At 38.9% G+C, this 11,721-nt stretch overlaps 1 pseudogene; it reads right to left on the bottom strand.

Moving 5' to 3' along the window:
• Positions 1-216: 216 nt before the first annotated feature.
• Positions 217-11,510, bottom strand: LOC116680444 (neoverrucotoxin subunit alpha-like; annotated as a pseudogene).
• Between the last annotated feature and the right edge of the window lie 211 nt (positions 11,511-11,721).

Raw genomic sequence — 11,721 nt, 5'->3', positions numbered from 1 at the left:
TTTTGTGCCACACAGTGCCTCGTGTGTCAGAACCAGGTCCATCTCGCTCCTCCAGCTGCAGGATCAGAGACAAACTGGACCAGAAGACCAACAACAACCATCCAGCACCTCAGACCAACCGCACAGTAGAGACCACAATGGGTCAGGGTCTGGTGCGATTATTGCCAAAGTGACTGAAAGTGGACCAGGGCTAAATGTTTGATAATAATTGCAAACATCTGTAAGTGTGCTGTGCTGGACCGAAGAGCAAGGAGTGGGGTCCACATGCTCTGTTGGGGGCTTTGCTGACGCCGAGGTGAGAGGGCTCTGGAGGGGTCAACTGTGTGACCCGGAGATCTGCTACATCATAAAGACAAAGATACTTGATCTTATCTGGAGATACAGACCACGCGCAGCAGAGGATTAAGAGGAGAAGGGGGGAGCAAGAGACCGTCCTGGTTCTGGTACTTCGGATTGCACAAGTGAAGGGCAGGTGTCACTTACAGACTCGCAATCTAAAAACAAACACCTAAAATACTGGGAACAACAACTTATACTCTACAAATTAGGTAAAGTTCATGTAAACAGACGTTTTTAAAGGGTTAGACATGTCTCATGTCTGGTAGGGAAAATTACATTTTGTAGGGCCTTATAAATTTGTAACATTTTCATTAAATGTCCTGTTATAGTTTCAAGCAAGATCGGTTAATAATAGGTTAATACAGATGGATTAAACATAATCCTCACATTTCCAATGAAGTGTTAAAAGATGATTTGGTAGGAAATAGATCCGGTATTGCAAAGTACTGTGATTAATGTAGACATTGATCTATTCACAGGATGAGTAAACAATTAGGTGGTAATCTCACAGAGTGAGATAAAAAGGGGGAGTGTAAACTCCATGCTTGTCATTTCATTGTGCTTAGGAATAGGATTTCCATAAGGTGGTGTTGCGAAAGCTTAGACCAGCCTCAGAAAATGCATAATGAGCAGTTAGAACTGTATACAAATGTCAAAATTTCACATTTGAAAAATTAGTTTCAGTCGATTACATCTATTTCATGTTGGTGTTTTCCTAAATTAGTCTGGTTAACTTAAACATCCTTTTCCTGTTCCCTGTTTAAGTGTTAATTTGCTCTTTCAAAACCTCAATCATTGTCTCCTGTGTTAAAGAAGGACTGAAAAGGAGGACTGGGGGTTTCACACCTTGATGCAGACAGATTAAATCAATGCAGATCCACTCAGTCTTAAGAGTGAATGTTCAGGCGGTCATCAAAGAATCATGATTTAAGCATTGTGTGATGTTCTCAAATGTTTTAAATTGATAAGTGCATTTTTATTTAGGATTCATCTGTTTTTTATTCTTTGGTTTGGTGTTTTGAGTAATGTTGTGTCTGAATGAATTGATGAAAGCTCATTTCAAGTCAAATTAAGCCTTCAAATAAAGTCAACTGAAAAGTGGTGGAAAATTAAATTGAGCTGCTTAAAGCAATTGACATTACAGATAATGTACCAGAGGTACCAGATTAAGCTTATTGGGGTTTTAAATGGATACATTAGAAGATGCATAGCCTATTGGGAATTTTGACTCAATTGGATTGTTTTTTGACTTGAAATGATAAATAAGAGGGTTTCCCACATTTTTAGTTCATTGCATTTATATTCATTCTGAATTTTGTTTTCATGATTTTGTATTGGGTTTATTCTTTTCTTTCACTCAAACTTTTGTTTTCCCTTAGGGGTGGGGATGCACGTTTAGTCAAGACAGTAGCTTTTCTGTTGTTGTTGTTTCTTTGTTTTGCTGGCAATTAACATATGGAAAGGAGCTTCCTGGTAACGTCACAAAAGGTGGTCCCCTGTCTCTTGTCCCCTGGGGTTTAGTCTAGGCTAAAACAATACAATGTTGATTGGACTATGTTGATAGGTTTCACCCCCACTGATCTTTCCTGAAATGAGAGTCATAAACCCTCAGCCACATTCCAATTGAGAGACTGCAACCTGGTTGATTTTGGATCAGTTTTATGTGTGTGCGTGTGTGTTTGTATGTTTACAGTAGGGAGAGTAAGATGATACCAGAAGGTGAAGAGATGGAGGATTATTATCTTGTATATTGTAGACGAATAGGCACACACACACACCACTGTGACCAAGAGACCCCACCCTTTGTGAATAAGACCAGGGGGGACCAGGTGTCCAATAGGGCAACATTGAGAGTTAGGATTCACACCTTTGCAGGTGTGAAAAGGGGGATATACGTTTTTTACCATTTAACTTTTGCTGCACGTTTTTATACTAAAATGAATTCTAAAAGGTTTTCCACACAGTTCCTTGTTTACAGTAGGATTTACACCTAGTAGGTGTAAAAAGGGGGATTTGTGGGAAATTATATTCAGATATAGGGGATCTGTGGGAAGCTATACTCAGGTATTGTTAATTATTGTGAGAAATTGTACTCAGGTATGTTATCATATTTTAGACACTGTGAATGAACTTATGCATAAGTTAATGAAACAAAACTCATATCAGATGGTTGAATGAAGGAGAAAATGTACTGTTGCTTGGCATCCAGGTGGGGGCGATACCCTGTTGGCAAGACATTACATTTACAAGAGAACCGGATGCAGGAAGCCAGAAAGCCACGTGCTCACTCAAAATGGAGGGGAACAAAGGAATTCCCACAGAAAACAACCCCAAACACACGCACACACCCACACAGTAATGTAACAGGAAGTCGCGCCCACCCAGCCAATAGAAATACAGTTGCTATGGCGATATGACCCGCCTTGTGACGCTTTTAACCAATAGGACTCCCTTAAGGCGGCTTTATAAACCGTTGCAGGCCACTGTACGGAGCCTTTGTTGTGAACCTCTGAGCTAGTCATGTTCCATAGAGACCCGTGCAGTAATTATTGTCCGGAATGCATTGCTCTGTTTTTATTAATAAATCGTTTTGGTATACTTAATCAAAGCTAGAGTGATTCCTTAGCTACTTGAGTCCCGACGTTTGGACCCTCCAAGTGGAATTCGCAACAGGGGGGGTCATCAGCTGATGGATCTGAAGCAAGAGGGGACTGTGGAGAGATCACGGAAGGAAGCGGTGGCGTTTAGACGGCTCTGTGTGGCAGGTTTTCCAGGCGACACTAACCACGGGATCTATTATTTTTCTCGGTGGATTAACAATTGGGATTTGTCCTCTGGACTACTGCAGCGACCCTGATGCTAAACGGACCGGGGCGAGGTTGCCTAGGTTACCCGTGTGGACAGTAATTAACCTTGGCTACTCGCCACGCTTCTCCTGCCATGTTTTGTTTGGTTGTTGTTTTCTACGTTTCTGGATCCGGACTATTTAAGTTAACTGACTAACATTTGTTTTGTTGGGACATTGGGGGGGGGGGGGGTTCGGGGAAACATGGTTAAATGTGAGGGGGTTCTTTGAGTGCTTTAAACGTGTTTGTATTAAGTGGGTGTGTCCGATGTTTATTTGTTGTATTTCTAATACACGCAGTTAAACCTATTTTCAATGGTCTTCTTTTCACTTATTACCATGTTTATTGAGCCAACTTAAAGGCCTTTAGGGTGTGTGTGGTGTTTAGGTTCTCCAGGAGCTGTTAAATGAAGTAGGCAGAACTTTATACCTCACCCCTTTACTAATTATTTATATAAACTGTCTATGTCCATGTTGTGGGTAGATTAGGAGTGATCCAGTATCCGCTGAAACGAGTATCCGGTACGGATAAAGCACTTTTGCCGAGTACAAGTATTATCCGAGTAATATGAGTCAATATCCGTGCTCGGATTGAATACAACTCCTCAACTGGCCGCGCAGCGTTCTGTGATAATCACAGCGCCCCCCCCCCGCCTACAAACCCGCTCGGATCAATCACACACACACAGAACATGGAGAAATGCGCTCCCTCTCTCTCTCGCTCGCTCTCGCGCTCCCGCTCCGTCAGGCAGGCAGTCGGGTCTGTGGATCTGTTCCGTTAACGTTTAGGGTTTCGGCAGCTTTAGGTTTGTTTTTAACTTCGGTTTGTAGTCCTTACATAGTAACCAGTAGATTTCTGGTGAATGTGGGGTTTGTAGTCCTTACATAGTAACCAGTAGATTTCTGGTGAACGTGGGGTTTGTAGTCCTTACATAGTAACCAGTAGATTTCTGGTGAACGTGGGGTTTGTAGTCCTTACATAGTAACCAGTAGATTTCTGGTGAACGTGGGGTTTGTAGTCCTTACATAGTAACCAGTAGATTTCTGGTGAACGTGGGGTTTGTAGTACTTACATAGTAACCAGTAGATTTCTGGTGAACGTGGGTTTCAGACATGCTGCTTGGTTTAAATGTGACTCCCGTTGCGTCTCTGCCATCAGAGATTTTTTTTTTTTTTTTTACTGTTAGTTGCCCCCCGCCCCCTCTCTCTCTGTGTGTCTCTCTCTTACTCCTTACTCACACACACCACACACACACCACACACACACACACATATATACCTGGTGTGGAAATAAAAAAATAAAAAAGAACCAAAAAAATAAAAATCACACTGATCATAAAAATAAAAAGTTAAAAATAAAAAGTTATATTGAGTATGGAAACTCTTGTTCATTACATTTTACTTCATATTGCAACTGCATGTGTTGTATTCATTGTTGCAAAACGTTCTGTATATAGTTTGTTTGTTACCATGACAACACCATTGATCTGAAGCTTGATGCTGTCATGTAAATAGTTTTCTAATCAGCAATAAATATAACAATTTTTGATCAACCATATAAATTGCATGCTTAAATAACATACCGGTTAAAGCCCCGCCCATTTCAAGACAACCCGACCCACTTCCTGGTTAAATCTGACCACTTCCGGGTTAGGCCCGCCCAGTCCGAGTACGGATCTGGATACAGATAATCATGTGGTAAACAGATACAGATACAGATAATGCTGTACTCGCTCATCCCTAGTTATTAGTAGGGGAGACCAGGTAAAGTTGGTGCAGGGGTACAGTTGAACACCTTAAATCTCTTTAACAATCTTGAGCTGTGATTTCTGCTTTAGAAGTACATGCACTTCTCCACAATACTGGAGAATGTTGTTTTTTCTAAGGTCAGTTTTTCACTTCACCAGGTCCCATCCACATTGAATAGCTTCTCATCCTTACATGAAGGTCAAAGTTAACTTACACGCGGTAACATTAAAATGTGTTCTAAAACCTGACATATTACATGACTTGAGAGAAATGAGAAATGTTCCACGTGGTCAGCGGGTACCGTTGAGACACAATATTTCAATGGCTAATCTTGTTGGGTTTTATTAATTGTTAAATAAATCAATGTTTTGTATATAATGTTCATCAGTCTTATTATGCTGTTACAATTGTTAGATTGCTGAACTGAAAGTTACTGTTTCATCACAATTTGCCATTACTATAGGTTTGTTTTTACTTTTAACTAAACAAATAAATAAAATAAAATACTGAATGTAAATTAAGAACTGTTTAATTCTCATTTTGAAAGGTATTTTAGCCAGTTTTACAGTGTTATGAATGGTGTCTTACTGTACTCAGGTACTGCTTCTTGTCTTTATAATGTATTGTGGAAAATATGAACTACTTATGGATTTTACTGATCATTCAAATTTCATAGACAAATTTTCGTGTGTTAATGGAAAAGAAAAAATGTACCGACTTTACCTTGAAAGATATTTTAGCTTTACAGCATTATAAATGGGTGGTCTTAACTGTACTCAGGTACTGTTTCAACTGTATCGGACATGGGTACAGTTGAAACAAAAAGCTTCTTGTCTTTATGATATAATTGTGGCAATATTAACTACTTATGGAAAAAGCAAAAGTGTACCAACCTTACCTGGTTTACCACTACAGCATGTTTTTGACTAGAAAAAGCATCAGCAACAGACTTACACAACATCAGATCACTTCTGTCTGTGATGGTCTCCAAGGAGGGATGACAGGCTTTGTAAAGTCTTCATTGACCAGAAGGCCATTCTTGTACTGGTAGATGGTTGCTCCTGGGTAGTTCTTGTTTGCAATGGTTGCTATGAGGAAACAGAATTGACTGCTGTTCTTCAGTCCTTTGGCAAAGAGATGGAAAGCTTTGGCTTTGTCTCTCATTTTGGTGACAACTTCAGCTGAGTAGTACCATGGATCTTCATTGGTACTTCCTAATTTAGAGAAATGCAAGTAGTCGGCCATCACATCAAGGTCGGTATCACCCCTTTCCACTGAGGTGAAAACAAGCACGAACATTGTCTACACCTGGAGCAAGAACCACTCTGTCCAGCTCTGTCTGATTTGGGACGATCTTTGTTCCCTCCATGGTATCTGCACAGGAGCTGATGACGTTGATTTCTCTCTCTTTTTGATCCAGCCACTTGGTTAGTTTTCCTGACTGAATGGTGACTTGTCTCTGTCATCAAAGAGTTGGATCAGTGAGCTCTCATCTTCTTTTCCTTCACGGATGGAGGGAAGTTTCTCCGCCAAGGCCTGCTGGAGGTTAGATGCATAACTATCGCACAGTTTTGGAAAGTGCTCAACTCTTCTCGAATCACAGGAAAATGATCTAGCACATTGTCTTCTTGAATTGTTGCACCTTAGAGCTATTTCCCTCATATCTTCTAAACTATCCTGCACCTTACTCACTAGTCTGCTGCTAATTCTTCTCTTCAGCTCAGCAGCTTCAGGATCCAAATTCTTCAGCGGCATCAGCCAGACCTTCACTGGAACAGCCTTCTCTCCTTTTTCTCCCAGTAGCTTTGGGAGTTGTACGTAGGTCTTCACTGCTTCTACAAATGTTGCAGGGTTGCTTTCAAGAATTAAGTCTCCAAAGAACTTGCAGGATATGTCTGTGTCAGGGCTTTTTCTTCATCACTCAGCTTCAGCTCCATTTTCCCCTCAATATCAAATGAAGGGATCTTCTTTATCACAGCTTGCATGCTGCCCTTGATTTGCTGACACTGCTGGCATCTAACTTCTACTGTCAAACACAAAGAAAGCATTTGCCCCATAAAGGATGCCTGTGACTAGATGTGTTGCTGAGCTCTTCTTAATGACCTCCATCTGTTGGGGTTGCAAGGATAGTTGTTCAATCATTACCTGCTTGAAGTTGGTGGTAGTTTTGTACTGACATGTCATCCTGCTCTGATTGTAGAAATTCTTCTTATCATTCAGATACTTGGCAGATCCTCCGACTTCTATCAGTCCACCCAGGAAACTGGCCTTCAGAGAAGCTTCAACATCCAGCAGATTGCACTTGGATTCAGTGGAGTCAGAAGCAGATATCTGAAAAGCACTGGTGCGCTGAGGGCTTTCAGCTACCTTGCCATGCCGAGTTTCATCATCCCACAATGTTAAACCTATGAAAATTAGAAGCCATCAGTCATCTGATAAAGCAGGAATAGTATTTTTATGTAATGTCACAGAAAACAATACTAATCAAGTATGTATCTACAGGGTGCATGCTACTGTCAGCAGTTCCCTAACTAGCTTCTATATTCCATGCTTCATTCTTTCTTTGATATAAACCTCCTTAATAAACAAACTACTGGATTGAGAGGGTATGGTAACATTACCAAAGAATGTATGTGAAATTGTGTAATGTAAATTGTGTGTGTAACAATGCAACAATACAACTTGTCGTCGTTTGTGCCTTTTAGATTTTAGATTCAAAGGGGGAAATTTAATAAGCATTTTAAAATAGTTAAGTGTTACAATTTTTTTTAGATTCTTGTTTTAGCCATTTCTGCCTTTAATCACCAGGACAGCATGAAAGGGGAGAGAGATGGTGAAGACATGGAGGAAACAGTAGGAGTCGGAACCAAACCCTGGACCTCTGCAGAGAGGAATAACCTCCTTATACGTGCGCCCATTCTACCAACTAAACCAACTGGAAGCCAATGTAGCTTAATGTGATAGTTAGTTTTAAGATATTTAGTCCGCATTACCAGTCCTTCCTCTATAGCGCAGTATTAGTTTATTTGAACATGTAAAACATTAAAATTAAAAAAATATATACACATACATTCATACATACATATACAGTATATAATTAAAATGATATATAAATGAGGTCATGTACTTCACAGCACAATCTTCCAAAATTGAAAGTAATTCAAACTAAAAATTCCCATGTTCAAAAAGGAGAAGGAAGAAGTTCATAAAAAACTCATCAGGTGCGACCCCTTTTCTCTACGTTTATCCTTTAGTAAATACAAAATCTTATGCTTCACTTATTACACATCATAGACACAGATACATACATACACATTCACACTGTTTTTATTTCTTTTCTTCCCTTTCTTCGTCTTTCTAGACCCTCTTTCTATAGCAGATTAAATAATAACACATCCCTACTAGACTTAGTATATAGATATATTAGTATATAGATGCCAAACAACTATGCAGTCATTATACAATACTATCACTTATCACGCTAAACCACACAGCATGGGAGAAAAACGTCCTCTGGTTCATTGGCCTTTGTTTAAACCAATGACAAACTAACAGGCTAGTCTTTAGTATCTGTGGCTCTGTTCCACGAGCCGGGTTAGCTTAGCTATCGTGTGCTCAGGTGACAGAGCTCAGCCCTGCTCTAATGCAAACAATCAACCTGAGCCAGAGAGCAACGGATGAGAGACGGAAGAGTTGGAAGACTGCACACACAATCAAGAATGACGTCAAAATTATTTTTCTCCATAACAAGTAACTGACCATAAAACTTAATTATCCCAATTTGAAACCATTCCCTAATCAGATTTGGATATCTTAGGCATGACAGCATTAGTTGTACAGAACATTTTAGCAACAAGGCAATTCAAAGTGCTTTACATAAAACATTAAAGAGCAGTTAAAAACAGTTACAAATATTAAAACAGCTACATTAGAATAAGAAAAAATAAAACTACCGTGCAGTATAATAAAATAGGGCAACCCTAGTCCAGGACAGAGGTGTCAAAAGAATTTCCCTTCATTACTCAGGTAGAAGTATAGATACTAGGATTTAAAAGACCTCTGCAGAAGTTGAAGTATCAACTCAAGCTTTTTACCAAGTAAAAGTGTGAACTGGTTTCAAAACTACTGAAAGTATAAAGGTAAAAGTAACGTCAGGGAAAAATTATGCCGTTAAGGATAAAAGCTTAGGCCGCGCTACAGGGGCCTATAGGGCACTACCCACCTCCCCAAAAACACTTTTCTTATTATTTTAAAATGTTAATGGTGAAAAATGTGGGATGCACCTGTTTCAGATGGGAAATTAACGCCTTTTAGTTTAATGCAAATACGTTAAAGAACAATATATGTGTACTGCTGAGCATTAACATGTGTTTCATAGAGAGGAAGATATGATGACTAGTTGCCTATAAGTATTGTAATGGTGCAAAGAGTCAAACTTCAGAGGCATGTTATCAACAGCCTTCATTGGAATTAAACGTACATCCACGCTCAGCTGCAGGAATCTGTGAGGGCAACGGATTCACTCTATCTATATGGCGCTATTTATCTGGATAGGGTTTTGTTTTTGTTTTTTTTAACAATGACGAGTCGTAATGAAAACAAGCCGAAGTGAAATTGGAGTAAAAATGCTATTTTTAATATGTAAGGACTAGAAAGTACAGATTAGTAAAAATACTAAAATTCAGAGATATTGTTTATTCTAAAACTGCATAAATGATGCACAAAATAAATAATCATCAGCTATCAAACCGTATCCAAAGTCTGTTTCAAATAAGAAAGCGGAAACGTTACTTAAGAGGAATATTTGTATTTAAGAAGAAAGTTATAGGAAAAAATGCTAAATATCACTGCATCACAACCAGAGGAGTTACTTTATGGAACAGCTGCAGTGAAGAGAGAGATTGTTTAAAATGAACATTTTAAAGGGATACAAAAAGGATTTGAAGTGATAGTATTGTATAAAGAGCCAATACAGACTGTATTTTATATATATATATATATATATATATATATATATATATATATATATATATATATATAAATATAAATAGTTTTACACGTTCAAATAAACTACTACTACCTAAAATTGCATGAAAATGTAAGGAGAAGAAGTTAAACGTATGCTTTAACATAATTCCCCCAGTAAAGTATAGATACCCAGTATTTGTACTTTGTTACTTGAAACATCTGGTCCAGGATGTTGTAAAACGGTTTCACAGAAATTGGCTAAAATTATAAAACTGTACTTACAATTGTAATTACAAAAAAACGTTTTCATATTCAGTACAGGACACTTTACTGATAATTTATCCTGCATTCCTAATATAGTCAACTAATAAATGGTCACAAATACATCGTAGAATTACAAAGTATTTGCTAATTCTTTTCATAGATTATAGCAATGTTAAAGGTGATGTTAAAATCAGAAAACAATCTTTTTTTCCGTCAGATCGCTTCTAGGTCGTAACATTTCCAACTGCACTGAAATGCAGCTTGATTTTACAGACAAGGCAAGGCAAGGCAGCTTTATTTGTATAGCACATTTCAGCAACAGGGCAATTCAAAGTGCTTTACAAAAAATCAGTTAAAAAACAGTTAAAAAATAAGGTGTTAAGGTGGATGTCATTAAAGACTTTGTCTAGAGCCGTCTCAGTTCTGTGGTGTGGTCGGAAACCAGACTGAAAGGTATCAAAATTGTTGTTTAGTGACAAGAAATGGTTGACTTGTTGAAAAACTGGTTTTTCAATGATTTTACTTAAAAACGGAAGGTTTGATATCAGCCTATAGTTGTTTATTAGTGATGTGTCTAGATTGTTCTTTTTTAATAGTGGCTTGATTGCTGCAGATAAAGAGAAAAAAGAAAAGAGATCATGGTCCACTATAGGGGTGTCTCAAAACGTGAAAAATGTATTTACAGGTAAGAAGGATATATACATGTTTGAGCTCCCTGAATGGTTATAGGTTTAAGGGTTAGGGATAGGCATCAGGGTTAGGGGTTAAAGCTGAATGGGTATTTATACCTATTTTTGGTAGTGGGCTGTCTTTCATTTTTTTTCAGGGGGACTAATCTTACTTCCAAATATTGTCGGAGACATAACCCCTGCATCACCCCAAAATCTACGTCTGTGGTTAAAATAGTTTCACCCTTGAGCTATGAGAGTGAGATAAATGTAGAAATATTTTTAAGAAACACTTACCTGGGATCAGTTCATCTCTCTGAGCATCATAGAGCATTCCCAGGGTGAAAGGTCGACCCAAGGCTGCAACGGTCACGTTATCTAAGGCCATTTCTCCAACCTGTTGAGGAAAGTGAACACAGCCGTCAGCACTAAATGTACACTCTAAAGTAGTACAGTAAAAAAGTAAATTTCTAACACTGGAAGTCAACGCTTCTCCTTGAGACAGACAGAAAGAACGACAAAGAGACAGAAAGACTGACGGTCTATGGTGATAAGAAACACAGTGTATTCCACACAGTATGTTGTAGACTCTAGTCTGACACTGACAGCTTTCCACAGTTCAGTATAAGTCTAAATTTATATCCATTTTTCTCACCTGGTAAAGTTGTGTAGATCAGATGAGTTGTGTGGGTGTCTTCCAACTGGAGCGCCGGGTGTGATGATCTGATGCTGTGATCTTCCTTATATCCTGTCAGAAACCTGTGACCCCTCCCTCTGACATGCCCAGCACACCTGGAACCGTTCCACGTTGGCAGATAACCTTTGCGTGTGAACAGAAGTCAGCAGAAAGGTTACTTGCCCAACCTGGTTTGATAAAATCTCTTTGAG

This window comes from Etheostoma spectabile, unplaced genomic scaffold (assembly GCF_008692095.1).
Source record: "Etheostoma spectabile isolate EspeVRDwgs_2016 unplaced genomic scaffold, UIUC_Espe_1.0 scaffold00018455, whole genome shotgun sequence".
Classification (NCBI taxonomy): domain Eukaryota; kingdom Metazoa; phylum Chordata; class Actinopteri; order Perciformes; family Percidae; genus Etheostoma; species Etheostoma spectabile.
This window is presented reverse-complemented; position numbering and strand designations above follow the sequence as displayed.